This window comes from Neofelis nebulosa, chromosome 8, assembly GCF_028018385.1.
Source record: "Neofelis nebulosa isolate mNeoNeb1 chromosome 8, mNeoNeb1.pri, whole genome shotgun sequence".
NCBI lineage: Eukaryota > Metazoa > Chordata > Mammalia > Carnivora > Felidae > Neofelis > Neofelis nebulosa.
In genome coordinates, this window is record NC_080789.1 from 139,212,497 (window position 1) to 139,231,144 (window position 18,648).

At 43.8% G+C, this 18,648-nt stretch overlaps 1 long non-coding RNA gene across 1 annotated transcript; it reads right to left on the reverse strand.

The window, feature by feature from the left end:
- Positions 1–8,611: 8,611 nt before the first annotated feature.
- Positions 8,612–12,157, reverse strand: LOC131483662 (uncharacterized). The gene is made up of 3 exons (XR_009247844.1): positions 12,022–12,157; positions 10,419–10,619; positions 8,612–8,924 (listed from the first exon to the last, which is right to left on the reverse strand). It is a non-coding gene; the product is annotated as an uncharacterized LOC131483662 (long non-coding RNA).
- Between the last annotated feature and the right edge of the window lie 6,491 nt (positions 12,158–18,648).

The window sequence follows — 18,648 nt, forward strand, 5'->3', positions numbered from 1 at the left end:
CTTAAGTCTCTTTAGCTTGATAAAATAATATTACACCAGCTTTCTTTTGTTGAGATCTGTGTAACACGAGTGTGTGCGCAGACACTTAAAGTAAATGCAAACATATATATATGCACACATACACATGTGCATATATATGTGCATGTGTAAGCTTATTTACAAATTCATATATATTTATCAGTTTACAGGAAGAAACATTTTCAACCGCCCACATTTTCTAAATTCTTATAATTTGGACGTGCCTCTAATAAGCAGCAATTAGTTAGATGTTTTTAAATACTGTGTTAAAATATTTACATTTTAACCAGAATGTTTGGTCCGTTGACACTGAACATGACAGCGGAGAGTGCTAATTGCCTGCAATATCCTTTCCCACTTTTTCCTCTGGCCCACGGGACCGTCTGTCATTCCCCCATAGAGCTGAATGTCCCAGCTAAATGGAACCGAGCGCAGGAAATCAGGAGGTGAGTGGAGGAACACAGCCAGCTCCCAGGAGATTGGGTCCTAACCTCAGAAAGGAAGCCACGGTCCCACCCCCCACCCCCGCCCCCGCTGTTGTTGTTGACTCTGAAATACTGATGGCTGAGTGTCCCTTGGAGCTGGTGATGCCAACCAAGAGAAGAGGAGGACAGGGCATCCCACAAGCCTGGCCCCTCACGCAGGACTGCCAGGACGGAGACAGACACACTCCTCCGTCTGTGTTCTCCAGTTAGCACCATTTATGCTATAGCTCTTATCTGCCTTTCCTCTTTCTTGAATTCTTTTAAATGCATTGAGGTTTGTGACTCCAGTCTGGTATTTAAATTTCCACCAAGTGTGATCTACAACGCCGATTTCTATTGTTGTAGTGTCATTTCATGGTTTTCGTAAAGAAGTCCGAAGATAATCAATGTCTTTAGCCTCCAGCATGATACAAAGGCCTGGAAACAATGGGCATCTGTAATATTTTTTATCCAGTATTTTAAGCCTAATTGTTAAAATTCTATGAATCAAAAGTTTTCGTTATTTCAGTTCTGGTCGTAGCAAATGCGTTCAGCTTTTGTCTCTCATTTACACTCAGTTTTGAAAAAAAAAACACATAGCTTTAGTGAAGATACAGTTAGGCTGGTTATTGATTTGTTTTCACTGCAAATAAAAAATAATCTCCACTGTTTTCTGATTCCCATCTTTGCAGTTAAGAAGTAACTCCGGGTCTTTTTGATATTCTTCTCTTGCTAAGGGTTCCAGTAACTTCTCTTTCTTTGAAATTTCATTTTGATTAGTCCTGATGTGGATTTTTTACCCTATCCTGCCTGACATTGGACTTTTAGAATTGAGGACTGGTGTCTTTCAACAAATCTGGAAAATTCACACAAGTTAACTCCTCAAAATTTCTCTTATCTTCTAGAGTTCTGAGCAGATGAATTGCAGAACACTTTCTTCATCATACCCCTTGAATTTTCTTTATTCTATTTCATTTTTTCTATTACTGAAATTGGTATTATTGCTTCAGATCTATTTTCTAATTCACTAATTGCCTCTTCAGCTCTGTAAGTCGCAATTGAAATTGAATTAAATTCAATTTTTTTAACATTAGCTTTTGATTTCTTATTTCTAGAAATCCTATTTTTTCTCCCATGGTTGCCTTTCTGTTTTTCAGGATTCTTATTGTTTGCTTACAGTTTTTAGTCACCTCCTATATTTATGTATAATAAATATAATCAAATGATTGATTAATTACTTAATGTAGACACATATAATACATTAGATCAGATTACATGGGATGTCAGTGTGCTGGGTTGACTCTGTGGTCTTCCTGCTGGCTCTTACTCACCATGCTCCCCTTTCTTGAGGGCTTGTGACTGGTAGCTATGAGCTCATCTCCCATGAAAGTTTCCTGTGTGGAATTATCTGAGGCTTATGTTGAAGGTATATTTCTCTAAATATAATTTGTGTTTGCTTCTGTCAAACACAAAACATTTGCTTCTTGATGATTGCCAAAGGTCGTTCGGCCCAAATATGTGGCTAGTTGATTCAGATAGTGTTACAGACGGATGTGAGGGCCAGCTTCTGGTTACATATGAGAGCATTTTGTTTAGGTCTCCTTATGCTTAGGACCAGGATTGTGGCATACACTTTTCCTTGCTGTTTCTTTCTCTGAAATGAGTTTATTTTTCTTTAACTCTCAGGTTGAAGAGTGCCTCATCAGGATCTAACAGAGTGTGTGTGTGTGTGCACGCGCGCACGCGCACGTGCACGCATGCACACATGCACACACATTTTTGGTGTAGCATTTGTGTGTTTTGAGCTGGATGATTGTTTAGGATTTCTAGCCTACCTCCAAAAAAAGAAGCTAAATCTCATGTTTTCCACCATTGTGTGCATCTGGCTCCTGGTTGCTGTTCATATTAAACTCAAATCTTGCAGTTTTGTATGAAGCAAAGATAAATCTGGGGCTCTTTCCCACACGACCACTGAGCTTTCTAAATGGCCAATCTCTGGACAAGTCTTACTCAGGCTTTGTTAGGTCCCAGTAATTTCATGAGCCACCATGAACATCTGGGGGGATCCCCCAGGTGACCTCTCCCCCCAGGTGGTCTTTTAATCTTTCCAATCGCCCAGCACAGGCTCCCCAGTGATCCCCTCCACAGTTTTGACACAGTCACATTTCACTTCCTCCCTGGGTACATCCAGCTCACATTGGCCACACTTTAACTCTGAGTCTTCAGATCATTTTGTGCTGTTTACATGACAGGGGTTCACCCTGGTGAGTTGGCAGGAGATAGGCCTGGCTTTAAACCCCAGCTCCATCATTAACTAACAAGTCACCTGGCCTAGTCTGTTCATGAATGGACATGGCCTTTGGGCCTTCTGATTCCTGGGAGGAAAGATGAAGTGGTGTTTTGTGTGTATCTGTGTGTGTGTGTGTGTGTGTGTGTGTGTGTGCATGTGTGCACGTGTGTGTAGTAATTCTTTCAGGAGTGGTGGAAAGCTGATGAGTGGCAGGAAACTGATTTTTTCCCCGCACCTGCCAACAGGTTCCATGTTGTTGGTAACGCTGTAGATATCTGGTTCTCATAGTAAACGTTCTGATGTGGAGCTGTCATGCGGTTCATCAACACTGTCCATCCATGCGTGATCTATGTGATCTGGGAAACCACTGGAACGTTATCGTAGCCACGTGCCCTGCCACACCTAACACAGCTGCCATGTGCCTACCAGGCCATTCTATGATGTCATAAGGGTATCAGGCCTTTTTTTCAAAGTGGTCATGGGTGGATCAGGAAAAAACAGGTACTGTGAATGTGTTTCCAATAGAGCAGAAAAATATAGAAATCAGCTGATCATTGTTGTAATGGAAGACTTCAGCCTCAAGATGTCTTTAATAACCAGAAAATTAACTGGGAACATGCCTGACTATGAATAGGAGGGAGAAATATAAAGGAAGCCCATGGCCATCCCCCGCTTCATCTTCCTTGTGTTTGTTTTCAACATTTTGCGAATAAAGAGGTTAAGTACTATCCAATACTCATGAAGATTACAGAGAAACTTCATACAGATAAATACTAAATATATATAATATATTTATATTATATTATATTATATTTATATATTAAATATTATATATAATATAAATAAATATATTTAGTATATTATTATATATACTATATATATAATAATATACTATATATATTTTATATATATATATTTTATATATAGTATATATAGTATATATAGTATATATAGTATATATTATAATATTATACTATATATATACTATATTATACTATATATATTATACTATATATACTTATATATATAATATACTATATATATACTTATATATATAATATACTATATATATACTTATATATATAAAATATATATTATACTATATATATTATACTATATATACTATATTATACTATATTATACTATATATATATTATAATACTATACTATACATACTATACTATATATACTATATATATACTATACTATACAATATATACTATATATATATACTATATATACAATATAGTATACAATATATAGTATATATATATTATATACATACTATATATATAGTATATATTGTATAGTATAGTATATATATATTATATATATATATATAATATATATAGTATATATATAGTTACCATCCCTTTTTCATTATGAAGACCCACCTGTGGTTAGGCAAAATGACCAGAGATCAAGGGCCGGCTGCACAGGTCACTAGTCCTGTGAACTTGGAAAATTGCTCCAACTTGGCTAGACTCGTTTATAGACTAGGTATCATGGCAATACCTACCTCAGGAGGTCTTGAGAAACATCGATGGTAAATGTCCATAAAACTTCCTGTGGAGGCTGGCACTTAGGAACCACAAGCACACAAACAGTTGAAGTGATCTCTGGTTAAAAAAATATTAAATTGATCAAGAAAGATACAAACAAGTGGAACCACCAATAATTTGTAGTTGGAAATAGTTTCTCTCACTGCACCCCAGGCTTCTTGCCTTCTCCCAAACATCACTTTCTCTGGCATTCATGTTGGGGGGGGGGTAGTTTTGGCTGTAGGAATGGGCTATATCACCTAAGATTTATTACCTCTTTTTATCAAGTAACACTATGGTGTGGATGTTATTATATGTCAATAAATATGGATCTTGACTGGGTGATCATTTTTATTGGGCATAATACCTCACTCCATGGATATGACGGGATTTATCTGGCCATCCTCCTATTGATAGGCCTTAATGGTTCTTATTTCCTTTTCTTTTCTTTTTCTGTAATGACCATCCTTGCTTTTCAGTTTTTGTGGCCTTGACCTTTTATTTCTGTAGGGAGAATCCCAAGAAGTAGAAGTGAACAATCAAACGACCCCCTTTGCTAAGGTTTTGTATTGTTGCTGCCAAATTGCAGTCCAGACCTGCTGTGACGATTTACACTCCCACAAGACGATTTTCACCCCCACAAATAAAGCATGAAAGCATCTGTTCCCCCAAGTTTTTCAACCTTTGTTGATCTGATGACAAAAATTTAATCTCTTCATTGTGATAATCCATGTCGCCTTGATTGCCGGTAGAAGAGGTGCGGAGGCCACGTTCACAGAATGACGTCAGCGGGTTCTTGATAGTGGGGGGGACAGCAAGGCACGTGACAGACACCCAGCGATTCTCCATGTTCCCTGGAGCAGCTTTTCCTCTCTAAACACCGTGGCGTGCATGGACCTATGGCTTGGAGCACCTTGCGTAAGGAAGACAAAAACCTTCTGAAAGACACAAGTCCTGAGAACACATCTCCGACCAGTATTCAGAGAGAAGAAAGCCTACTCACGGTGGAGCAGACATGGGGGTGAGTGGGTCAGGACGCAGAGCCAGGCACACAGAGAGGACTGTGTGGCAGAGTATGTGGCTGATGCTGGGACACCCTCCAAGGCAGCCGCCACAGGGTCTGAGCCATGATTGTGAACTCAAAGGGTTACAGAGCCTCAGGCAGGGCAGGACTGGTAACACCGCGACCAGGAAAGGAACTCCAACCCCACGAACACATGGGTCACCAGAGCTTTGCCATGACTCACCCATCATCACCGTGCTTCCTCTCTTCGCCTGATATTTGGGAGCAGGACAGCTGCCCTTTGGACCACGGAGGGCCCAAGATCCCTGGATAATTGAAAGCAAGTCTCAAGAGGGAGGGAAGGCCACGCCATAGTTTCTGTGCATGAGGGCATGTCGACACTTGAGCAATTTGCTGAGGAACCAAAAAAAAAAAAGAACCCACAAGCTGGTAAAACCTAACAGTTCAACTAGTGTCACTGAGAGCTTCACATGTTTTCTGGCATTTTGGAATTCTGGCTCTGAGAGTGTCCTATTTATATATATCTTTTCTCCATTTTTTTTTTTTTTACTTTGGGTATTCGTCTGTTCCTCAGTGATAGAAAAGCATGATTCTACATCAGTGATATTAACTGCGGTCCTGAGTGTTGGAAATATTAGTGACAGGAAAGAACCACGGAGAGTGAAATTGAAATGCCAAGTGAAGTGACTTCTGGTTCTCTTGTTTTTAACTTTTTTTTTTTAATTTATTTATTTTGAGAGAGAGAGAGAGTGTAAGAATCCCAAGCAGGCTCCATGCTGTCAGCACAGAGCCCTCCTCGGGGCTCGAATCCATGAACCACGAAATCATGACCTGAGCCCAAATCAAGAATTGGGTGCTTAACCCCCTCTTCTTGCCAGTGCATTCGTAAGCCAATTAAGCAATAGAAAAAATGTAACATTTCAGAAACCTTTCAAGCATTAACAGATCCTTAGAGGGGATAAGTAACACCCAAGTTCTTTGGGGCTCGGAAACTCCAGAATGAGAGTTGGAAGTTGGGGCGCAGTGAGGGCAGAAGGAAAGAGCAGGATTAGAACTGGCGATGCCACGGGTGATGCCACAAAAGGAAGCCTTGTGGAGCGAAGAGGCTGTATGCGCTCAAAGGGATTGACCATTCTAGCAGCCTGACCCACACTCATACTTGGAATCGAGACAAGAGGGATCTGTCATTCAGAAAACAAGTTGACCTGTTTTAGACGGAAAGTAAACTTTGAAGCCGCATTTCAAAAGAAGTGAAAGTCCAAAGGCTGACTTCCACTTGTCACACCCGACACTTAATAGTCCAGAAGCCTCGAGCAACCTCAGAGCGCTGGGGCAGCTCCGTAATCGTGTCCCGAACACCAGCTTAGCGCCAGGACGCTGTGTGGGCACCAGAACGTTTGAGGATCCGAATGAAACAAGCGATCTCCCTCCAGAAGCTCGCCCTCTGGGGAGGGCGCCAGGTACGGAAACAGACGAGTGTTAATTCAGCGTCAGGTGCCGAGATGACCAGCACCGGAGTCAGAGTTCAACAGAGCTGCCGAGAGCAGACACTCTGAGGAACAGCGAGCATCCAATTATCCGCTGTGTGACCCTGGGCAGGTGGCTTAAGTTCTCTGTGCCTCACCTCTTCGTCTATAAAACCGAGATGGAAACAGAACCCGCGTCAGGCCGGTCTGATCTGTGCACGACGCTCTCAAGTGAGCGGAACAGAGGCTGGGACGCCTCGGGGGTGGCAGGATGCTTAACGCGGGACGAGGCACTCACCAGGTAAAGCAAGGGCAAAATGTTACGTCCCGATAAAGTTCCCCACAAAGTCCCCTCACCGCGTAGAAACCACGCGCGAGTTTCTGAATGGCCTGGCAGGTGTCACTTCCCTCCACTCTTAACAACACTTCACTTGGTGCTTTCACAAGTATCCACTGCGGAGGAGGCCACAGTTGCCGTTTGTAATCAACGGCAGGCTATTATGCGTTCCGTGTGGCCCATTAAACAGAAGCGGGTAGCGGGTACAAGTCCAGCTCACGCAAGAGTCTGAGCAAATCCCCTCGGTTCCCAGAGACCAGGAGCTCCCCTGTGCACACGCACGCCCCTGCCAGGCCACCAGAGGAAGCACACACAGACAGCCGGCCGGGATTAGGACCCTAACAATGGATTTTTCTCTACCACAAAGTAAGGCGAAAACAAAGTCCTGCCAACCGCATTGAGGATTAGTGTGAATGAAACCGAAGAAGCAGATTTGCTGACCCTCATCAACTGTGTTCATCATCTGCCCTCCTCATTAGCCAGCTCAGCGGATTCGGGAGAGAGAAGTCCGACCCAGTGCATAAAATCTAACCAAACTGACCAATGAGCCGCTAAGGAGACCTGATCCAATTAAAGCACACGGCCCATCTTTCCTCCTTCAGGGACGCCCTCTTCCCGGGTCCTCACTCATCTTTCCTGGTCCAAACCACTGGGGGAAACGCACTTAGTATGTACATAGTGAAAGCTTTCAAGCCTGAACTCACGGGTGGTTCACTGCTACAGCCACACTAATGCGTGTGTGTCTGTGTGTGTGAAATGTTATAAAAACAGTGGACGATGGGCGAAGGCATAATGAGCACGGATTTCTTGCCCAGCCCCCGTCAAAGATGCCCTGAGCAGAACACAGCCCTTACTCTGTGCAACAGGGTTCTCGTTGATTCCACGCTGTTACACCGTTTCACATGTTACCAACCCCTAGGGAATAAAATAAGGCTGAAGATTTCTATAGAGTTCAACGCCAGTGTTCTAAGAATTAGATCCTGGCATGTAAAAATAAGAGAACGGAGAACGCTTTCCCTCTCTCCTGTGAATGGCAAGCCACAGGCCGGGCCTGTGATCTGCTAACAGCTGTGCTTAGTAAGTAATATGACGGGATAATGCTCATCACTCAGCCTAACTGCTGGCTTATCTCTAGCCCCACATTCCACAGTATTGAGATGTGATATCCTATTACCTCTACAAAAATCCTAAACAAGGCTGTATAATGGACAAGCTTCCCCCTTCATTTTGGTGGTCTCCCTGCCGTTGACTTTGAAAGCTTACAGGTTCCTGAGACGATGGGGCCGACTGAGGAAGTCATCGTTTCCAAGCGTCAAGCCGAGGGCCCAAGGAACGCCGCGTTGGGGCCTTTGTTTTTCATCTGTGTCAGTGACACTTGCTCCCAGGCGTTTGTCATTCAAAGAGAGCAGGGGACCTCTATCTACCGGGTTGGTGGAGAAGTGAAGATGGTAAGAACCCGAGGAGGAGTACCCCCAGAGCCGCTGGGCTCGGACGGAGTCCTGGGCGGGCGTCCACACCGGCCAGACCCGCCTGGATGAGAAGAGGGCGCACGGAGTGCCCTGCGCTCCAGCTGCCCTGGCCAGCGTTGGTGGGGGGGACCCTCGGAATGAATGACGGCACCTGGGAAGCAGCTGGCCTAGAACAGGGGTCTCAATCTCCTGAGCGCCAGGGTGAGCCCCGGAGGACACCGAGAGGCAGGCCGGGTTCCGCCTTTCATCTGGGAGGCCGTTGTGAGCTTGAGGGTGACAGTCACAAACTCTACTGAAAGGCACACCTAGAAAAAGCTTTGAGAGAAAATATCAGGACTTAGTGGTCCACACAAGGGTAAAGATATCTCCTTTTTGCTTGGAAAACGCACTTTTTACAGTGTGGGCTAGTGAGTACTTGGAACCTGGTTCACTCATGTATCTAAAATGTTTTTCTGGGGAGCCTGGGTGGCTCAGTTGGTTGGGCATCTGACTTCGGCTCAGGTCATGACCTCATGGTTCATGAGTTCAAGCCCCACGTCGGGCTCTGTGCTGACAGCTCGGAGCCTGGAGCCTGCTTCATACTCTGTGTCTCCCTGTCTCTCTGTTCCTCCTCTGCTCATAGTCTGTCTGTCTCTCTCTCTCTCTCTCTCTCTCTCAAAAATAAATAAAAGATTAGAAAAAATTTAAATGTCTTTCTAATGAAAATAATCATAAATAATTTTTTTTTTAAATGAATGGAGACCTTTCAGCTTTGGTGCAGTTTGGGGCCTTATAACGTATTCACCTGCTGAGCCAATTCTTGGGATCCTAGTTAATGGCACTTTCTAGAAAGGCTCCGCTTCTGCTTCCAATGGGTAAATTTTGGGAACATGGCAGGCTACGCTCATAAGCCAAATGCTAGACCATTGTTTTGGGGCCGTGTGAGGAACGACAGGACAATTAATTATCTACAGCTACACCTCCCTTAATTAAAATGGAGGAATGAAAACAAACGTAGAGACTGAAACTAGGAAAAGGAAAAAAAGGGACGTAGTTTTGGTTGTAATTTTGCTTTTCTGGCTATTCTTGTTCGGTAACTTAAATGTTGAAGGCTTCTAATCTGGGATCTCTCCCTATAAATTCTCAATTTGGTAAACTCTTACGTACGTGTTTGGAGGAGCAAGTTCAAATGTCTTAGTGAGACTCTACACCAATTTATTTCTTAAAAACAAAACGTTAAGAGACACTCTAAAACATAGTATGAAAATCTGCAGAAAGGTTGCTTGGATTAAAGTTTCCTCTTCTGTTGAGATGGTTTATTTGAATAGTGTAGAAGGACCCATTACACAGAAAGACTTAAATTTCAGTGAAAGCAATGGTCTTTTCTAAGTCAAAATGTCTATAAATTATTCTGAAAACCTGCATTTCAAATCTGCCCTGTGGGCTTAAGTTTAAATTAACTGACACTTTCCAAAAGAGCATGCTTTAAAACACAAAGGATATTTGCCACATGTAGGGAAATGATGGCATTTAGAGTTTAATCACCAATTCAAAACCTTAAATACCCTACGATATTCTTCCGGGACTTTTCCTGAGCTGATGACGTGTGGCCACCTGCCACCCAAACAGCATCAGACCAGCCCACTCACGATGCCACCCTTCCACCTGATCCCTGTCTATTCCCGCCTCTCGGCAACCCCGGCTCTCCTCCTCGTGCTGACCATCACTTGGGGCTTTAGAGGGCACAGCCTGTCTTGACCTGCCCAAGCCGGGGGTCTCCTCCCATCCCATGGGGGAGGGTCCCAGGGATACAGCTGCAATAGAACCCACCGTGGATGCAGGAGAAGGAAACTCCGGGGTCACAGAAGTGGCATTTCTTACGTGTCCGGGAGGGTCTGGAGATCATTTCTGTGCTTGGAGGACCGCCCACCTTGCCCACTCAGAACGGATTCCAGCCCGTGGTAAACGAGCGGCTTTGCATTCCCATGGCTAGATCTCCATGCACATTCCTGTTCTCTCGTAACTACTACGCTGTAAAGATAAATTCTGCATGTGTTTATTTCATCCCTGCTAGGCACGGATTCAAAGTATACACACTTTTCAAAATGCTTCCTATTTGTTAGAATACCACCATCTTGGCATTCCCTAAGAAGAAGAAAGTGAAAGAAAAACAAAAACAAAGACGAGTTTCTAGACAAAATGGAGATCAACTATTGCATCTGAGAGCACATGCTGTCACAGAAAACCACACCCGGAGACTTCGTCTGCACAGAGGACTGGTAATATGTGAGATCACATCAGACCCAGGGCCTGCTCTCCAGCCTGTGTGCCCCATACCGGGCCTGCTTCCCACCCAAGTGATTTGAGAGGAAGGGAAGAGGGTAAGAGGGTTTCTGTCCCCTGTAGCCAACCTTTTTTTGATTTCAAAACACAATGTTAAGGACAAGCCATCATTGTTCTTTATATAAACAGGGATTTTAGGGACTCCTGGGGGGCTCAGTTGGTTAAGTGTCTGACTCTTGGTTTGGGTTCAGTTCAGGTCATGATCTCACGGTTCATGGGTTCGAGCCCCACGTCGGGCTCTGCGCTGACAGAGTGGAGCTTGCTTGGGATTCTCTCTCTCTCCCTCTCTCTCTCTTTCCCCGTCTCTCTCTGCCCCTCCCCTGCTCACTCTCTCTCTCTCAAAATAAATAAATAAACGTTTAAAAAAGGGACTTTATATCATTGGCTAAGTTAAAAACTTTTAAAATTTGAGGGCGTCAACATCTGGAGGAAAGGGGACCAGCTGGGACAGTACCTTTCATATCTCCAAACTGGGAAAAGGGAGAAATAGATATTTCCTCCAAGGTACCTGAGCTCGAGGGGGGTGTAATATCTTCCCACGGACCCTCTAGACTTCGGAACTTCAATGTGAGTAAACACTGCTCACAGCCAGTTCACGCCTCCCCCTGACTAAAACTCTACACCCATTTCCAGTGTTGAGGGCAACCAGGCAAGAGACTGTCTTTCTTTTTCAGAGAACCTTGGTTTCAAAGACCCCTGGTATTAAGGACTGAGTTCATATGTTGAAGTCCTCACCCCAGCACCTCAGAATGTGACCGTATTTGGAGATGGGGTTTTTAAAGAGGTGATTAAGACAGAGTGAGGTCACCGGGTGGGCCCTCATCCAATCTGACCAGTGTCCTTCTAAGAAGGGATTAGGACACAGACACGCACTGAAGGAAGACCATGGAGAAGACGGCCATTTATAAGCCAAAGGGAGAGAGGCCCCAGGCGAAACTAACCCTGCCCCTGGCTGGGTCTCAGACTTCCAGCTCCCAGGATCATGAGAAATCAACCTGTGCTATCGAAGCAGGCCAGCCTGCAGCATTTGCCACGCAGCCCCGAGATAACACGCCTAGTGCGAGTGTGTGTCCACCCAGGACTCACTTACCCTGCCAACAAGAGGGTTTTCATTATTCTGAGTCTGATAAGTGGCAGGCAGTGTGACACAAATCTGGCAGAGGTGTAAGCATCTGGGCTCGCTGAGTCATTGAAGCCTGACTTCCTCCACCTTCCTGCCAGAATGTGCTGAGGCTCAACCAACCAGAGGAGGCAGAGCAGGAGACCGGGGCGGGGGGAAGGAGAGAGTGGGGCTCGCACTGTCCACACACGCATCAGTGCTCCACAGGCAGAGACAGTTGTCAGAGTGAGATGCTCCGGCTGCAAATACTATGGTTTGGGAAAATTAGGATGAAACTGATCAGAATTCAGTGACTGGAAGGAAAGACTGAACTTGATTTATGGAAGAACATAGACACTTCTGTCTGTTTTTCGAAGACACAAAAACCTTGGGAAGTCCTATGCTAGTTTTTCATCCTTATAAATAGAATTGAAGTGTCATTTCCTAGCACTAGGGTGGGTTTCTCTTCTGAAATCAAAAATGTCCCAGTTTACAATCAATCTTTCGCAATCATAATCAACAGCTGAAATTTTCAGTTTTTGTCTCTTTTCCCCTGCTCATCTAAGCAATTGGTTGCTTTCTGTTTTTAGTGTTGTCTGAACTTCCCATATTTCCTCATTCTCTTCAAAACCCAAGGCTCAATCTTTTTTTTTTTTTTAACTCAAGATGGCAAAGGGACATATTGTTTATGGTGAAAAGGATCCTAGATATTTCAAAGTTACTGATACACTCTCAAGCGATGTATTTCTACCAGTTTAAATATGTCAAGCATTTATCTATGAAATAGAAGTAAATCAACATGACCTCATCGACTGACACTGATTTGTGTGTGTGTGTGTGTGTGTGTGTGTGTGTGTGTGTGTGTGTATCTCCAGAAAAATGCTGATGAGGATCGCAGCGTTTCATATTTCCTACTGACGAATGAAGGGAGACCGAAATAGAAGTTCTTAGCAATTGGTGGTGTCTTCCAACATATGCAATCACTTCCTTCTACTGCAGAAAAGGAAGTGCCAACACATGTTGCTCCAGAAAGATAAGATGCATGGGGGGCCTGTGGGGGGCGGGGGAGATGAGGTGGAACAGTGGTAAATAGAATCAACACGGACAGTGAGAATGGAGTGAGTCGTACCGAATGTGTCTTGGCCAGCAGTGATCGACAGGCTGAGGTCCGTCAATAATCGATAGCTTATACCAGATGCTGCTTCTGTTCTCATGCGAGGTTGTTTACCATCTCATAGCTACTTTGTCCTTTCTCCGTTGCTTCAACAGCTCCCCATCCATAGTCTACTGGAGGCCAGGCAGTGAGCCAAGTAGTCAAAAATCTCTGTCCCTGTAAGCTACTCGGAGCGTACTATCCCCTGTAGTCTTATGAAATTAGATCTTATAATAATCCAGCTTCCTGCATCAAAAAATTAACATCTGGGTTATGTTCTGACCTCATAAGAACCCCTGAATGACAAAAGAGTGAAGAGTGTATGTTTCCCCCCTCGGAGAGGAATATATGAAGCCTGTCCAGAGGTGATGAACATCGTTCCAACCCCTGGGCAAGCTCTATTTCTCCGGTCTCAGTCGGGACCTCCAGGAGAGAAGTAGCATGGGATACAAATGCAACTCTTGGGGATTTGGAGCCATGTATCACCATGAGGGAAAACAACAGGGCAAAGATGAGCCATGGTGTTAGGCAAAGCCAAGAGGATCACAAAGAATCAGAGCCAGATTCCCGCTCAAACCACACTTGAATGGTGCTCTATCCCTGGACTTAGCTGCTATGTGAGCCCATAGATGGCACAACTTAGTTAGCTATTACATGGAGGTTTTCAAATGTGTACATAAATGATTTGATGCTTGTCCCTTGATGTCCACTTTCCCCTTCCCTTGAAAGTGGACCACACCTAGTGGCTTGTTTCTAATGAATGGAATGTGGCATAGGTGCTAGTGAATGAGTTCTGAAGGGACATTGCAATGATATTGCCACTTCCCTGTTGTCCTCTCTTGGATGACTCACTCTGGGTGAAGCCGGCTGCTATGGCCATAAGGACACTCAAGCCACCTGTGGAGAGCTTCATGTGGGGAGGAACTGCTGAGGCCTCTCACCAACAACTGGAAACACCGAGTCATCTGTGAATGAGCAACTGTGAAGACTGATCGTCCGTCCCCAGTCAGACCTTCAGATGAGGCAGCCCTCACCGGCATCCTGACAGCAAGTCTGAGAGACTGCAGCTAAACAGGCCCTCCGAAGCTGAAAGGACAATAAATGTCCGCTGTAACTTCTAACCACTGAGCTTTGAGGTAATTTTTTACGCAGCAATGCGTAACCATTGCAGACCCAGGCAGTGGGAAGAAGCTGGAAAAATATTGAGGAGGGTGCAGATGAAAACCAAGGGCCTTGAAGAGCCTGGCAACAGACGTCTGCTGCCCTGTGAGAAGCTCAGAGGGGAAAGCTTAACGTAAAGTGGAGAAAATGCTCTTGAAAACAAAAGGAAAGAGATCCTCGTTATGTGTTGGATGAAAGTTTAGCAATATCGTTGATTGCAGTAATATGGAAAATAAAAACTATACTTCGTGAATTTGGTGATCAGCCAAGGAGGTTTCCAGGCAGGGTTTCGGAGGTGCCACCAGGCTCCTTCTTGTTACAGTGAAATGTGAGGAGACAGAGTTCAGTTAAAGGAAGTAAGGATGAGCAAAAAAGAGCAAGGACTTGCTAATATTGAAATCTCCCAGCGTCTCCTGATGGCAGATGATGAAGAAATGAAAAAATGGCTCTCAGGCAAAGAAAAAATCCAGAACGCTGTCGGGAACACATGACATACAGCTGGAAGCAGGGTGTGATTTCAAAATCCTCTGTAAGACCTCAGAAAGATCTAAAGTGATGTCTCCAAGAACCACACGGTTAAACAATAAGACTTGGAAGAAACTTATGGATGTGTCTCCTCAGAAGTTCCAGCAGGAGCTCAAGGTAATGCATGAACTATTTTTCAATATATTTCTAGGTGTGACTTTCATCCAATGAAATATGTCTCAATAAGATTCAGGGGAGACACACACAATTTTTCAAACAGAAAACCCACCAACTTAGACCAAAAAGGGCAGAAACTGTTGAAAAGGAAATGAGGCATCCGGACCCCAAACTTCCACAGGCAAGAAACTGCTAAGAAAACCACATAGCTAGGCACATAGGTCACATTTCATGGAAAAAGGATGAGTCAGGGCAAAAGCAAGAGTCAAGAGACCAGAGCCCGAAGCCATGGGGAATTGCTCACACACCTTGATTCCTCGTGAAGGAAGAGCCCACACGTGTCCTAAGAGAACCAAGGATTGCTATGTGGCAGTGACTCCCATGTGCCTCCTTTGTGAATGGAAGTGTTCGCAGTGGTTAGCTGGTGCTTGCCGCACCGTTATACGTCGGGGTTACGGGTTTTGCGTAACCGCGAGTCTTCAGAATCCAAGAAACTGAACTCAACTACCACCACCAGTGAGATAGGAAGGGAATGCGTTGAGGGTATTTTCCATGTGAGAAGGCCGATTTTTTTTTCTAACCAAGCTAAGATCTCACTCTACATTTTAATCAAATTTCATAAAATGGCAAATCTTCAATTTGATTTCTTGAGCATTTTATTCAAAGACATGTGTGGTATCCATGGTATATGGCCTGCATTGAGTTCCCCGCCACCCTCCCCCTCCGAATTCATCTGTTGAAGTTCTGCCCCCAACACAACTATTCCGAGTGTGGAAGTAATTAATGTCGAATGAGGTCATGAGAGTGGGACCCTGACCCAACACAATCAGTATTCTCAGAAGAGATGCTGGAGAGCCTGCTCACTCTCTCTACTGTGTGAGGACACAATGAGGAGGGGGCCATTTACAAGCCAGGAAGGGAACTCTCACCAGGAACTGAACAGGCCAGAACATGACCTTGGACTTCTAGCCTCCAAAGGTATAAAAAGATAAATTTCTGTTTAAGCCAGCCAGTCTGTGGTAGTTTGTTATGGCAGCCAGAGCAGACTAAGACACAGGGTATCATTAATTTAAAACCCTAAGATCTCTGGGGATAAAAGCATTGATGTTTTGGCTTGATTACCCTTCTTTCATTAGTTCTGAGGCCATTGTTCCTGAAGCGTATGACTTTGGCAGTCTCTAGGTCTTAACTGGGAACACTGTGAAACGGAGGTAAGTTTATGGCAAGCCATAAAGCTTAAGGCATTTTGAAGATTCAGCGAAAGGGAAACTGAGCTAGAGGTACGTTTAATTTGAGTTTTCTAGGACATAGCTATGTGGTTCTTTGTCAAATCTAGTAAGTTAAAAGAAGCATGCCCTGCCGGCTTACTCCGCTGTCCTCCCCACCACTGGCCTCAGGTCAAATACCCTGGCATTCATTCTGCAAGTTATATATTTTCTTTACAGGATTATCTCCTAAATGTTACACACACGTAAAGTTTGACTTTTCTTAAGAAAATATCAGTGAAACAACAAGGTCAAACCACTAGTGTGAGACCTTTGAAAACTGGGTTCCATGATGTTTGAAGGGATCCAAGGCAAATATTTGAAGACTCCAAAGAGACACCCAAAGACAAATGAGATGTGATAAATTTATTTAAAAGATTGATAAAACTTGGTACGCCATTGTTAACAGCAATGTGACAGGATGTTTGAGAAGTTTCAATGACATAAGAAATTGCAAGCTCCTCATTTATACATACACAATGGGTATGTTTCTATTATTTTCTTTTTTTTTTTTTAATTTATTTTTGAGAGAGAGAGAGCACACAAGTGTGAGCAGGGGAGGGGCAGAGAGAGAGGGGGACAAAGGATCCGAAGCAGGCCCCGTGCCGACAGCGGAGAGCTCGACGTGGGGCTCAAACCCACAAACCGTGAGGTCATGACCTGAGCCAAAGTCAGATACTTAACCGACTGAGCCACCCAGGTGCCCCTCTTTCTATTATTTGCAAATGTATTATTAAGTAGAAAAGTGCCGGCAGAAAAATAAATGGAAACAGAAAAATGGCTCTTGAAAATAAAATCCTTATTCCGATATTGAGTGGAAATGTGACAAACATCTTTCACATCACACCGAAAGCAGTAATTCATTCATTAAGGGTAAGAAATAAATCTCAAACAGAGGCCACGAAAGGCTTTCGAATTTTCTGACAATACCAATGAAGAGATGTGCATCCGCCAAACCCATTGCAAAAAGTTTTAAAATTCTTGCTGATCTGACACAGGATCCTGGCATGGATGATGTTAACCTGAGATACACACAAGCCACTAGAAATGGAACATTTCTGTGTAACGAGTATCACCCATCTATTCAACTAATTACGAGCGAAATAAAAAAAAAAATCTTGAAATGCCCTGCAATCTCACAGTTTACATAAGAAACTAGATAGAGGTCTTCACATATTTTATAGCAATCCCATAAATGAACAGGCCTCTACCACCTAATCAGTGGTAAAGCTGAAAGATATTTTTCTAAACTATTAATTAATTAATTAATTTTTTTTAATTTTTTTTTTAACATTTATTTATTTTTGAGACAGAGAGAGACAGAGCATGAATGGGGGAAGGGCAGAGAGAGAGGGAGACACAGAATCGGAAGCAGGCTCCAGGCTCTGAGCCATCAGCCCAGAGCCCGACGCGGGGCTCGAACTCACGGACCGCGAGATTGTGACCTGAGCCGAAGTCGGACGCTTAACCGACTGAGCCACCCAGGCACCCCACTAAACTATTAATTTAATTTTTTTTTTTTTCAACGCTTTTCATTTATTTTTGGTACAGAGAGAGACAGAGCATGAATGGGGGAGGGGCAGAGAGAGAGGGACACACAGAATCGGAAACAGGCTCCAGGCTCCGAGCCATCAGCCCAGAGCCTGACGCGGGGCTCGAACTCACGGGCCGCGAGATCGTGACCTGGCTGAAGTCGGACGCTTAACCGACTGCGCCACCCAGGCGCCCCCCACTAAACTATTAATTTAAACAACATTGTTATGTTAACCTCTCTAGAGGAAAGGCTCAATTTGTCTCTTTGTTCTATCAAGATGACAGAACAAACTTTACAGCTGAATCAGGTATACTGCCAATCTGTTAAGGGTTTCAGAGTTATATCAGGCGGCTAATTAAAAGACAATTATGGCAAGTTTCTGAATTTTGTGACATTTGTCATGTTTGCATGCTTTTATAAAAACTGCAGTTTGGTTTCTTTTCTCCTTCTGATTAAAAACATTACTTTCTCGTGAATTTTCTACTTGTTCTTTAGTTTTCAAAGAGCGTCCCTCCAGATGCATGCTTCGGGCCCTACAACATGGGACCGTTGTGCCGGGGAACCCACGACAGCCATCGCTGGATCACTTTCACGTGTCTTGCTTTCAAGAGTAAAGGAAAAAGAAGGAGGGGAAGACAGAGTTATGTTCATTTCCTCCCCTTTTGCTTTACTCTTTGACGGCTTTTAAAAGACGTAATTGTGATTCTCCCAAATAGATAACATTACGTTAACCCTACTAAAAAAATTAACCAAGACAAAATCACTAAGGTTCACATCCCTTCAAATAAGAAGAGAAACAAAAATGCTGAGTCATCTCATTTCAAAGGTAGTGTGCAATTCAAGAACAAAGATCTGCCAGAATG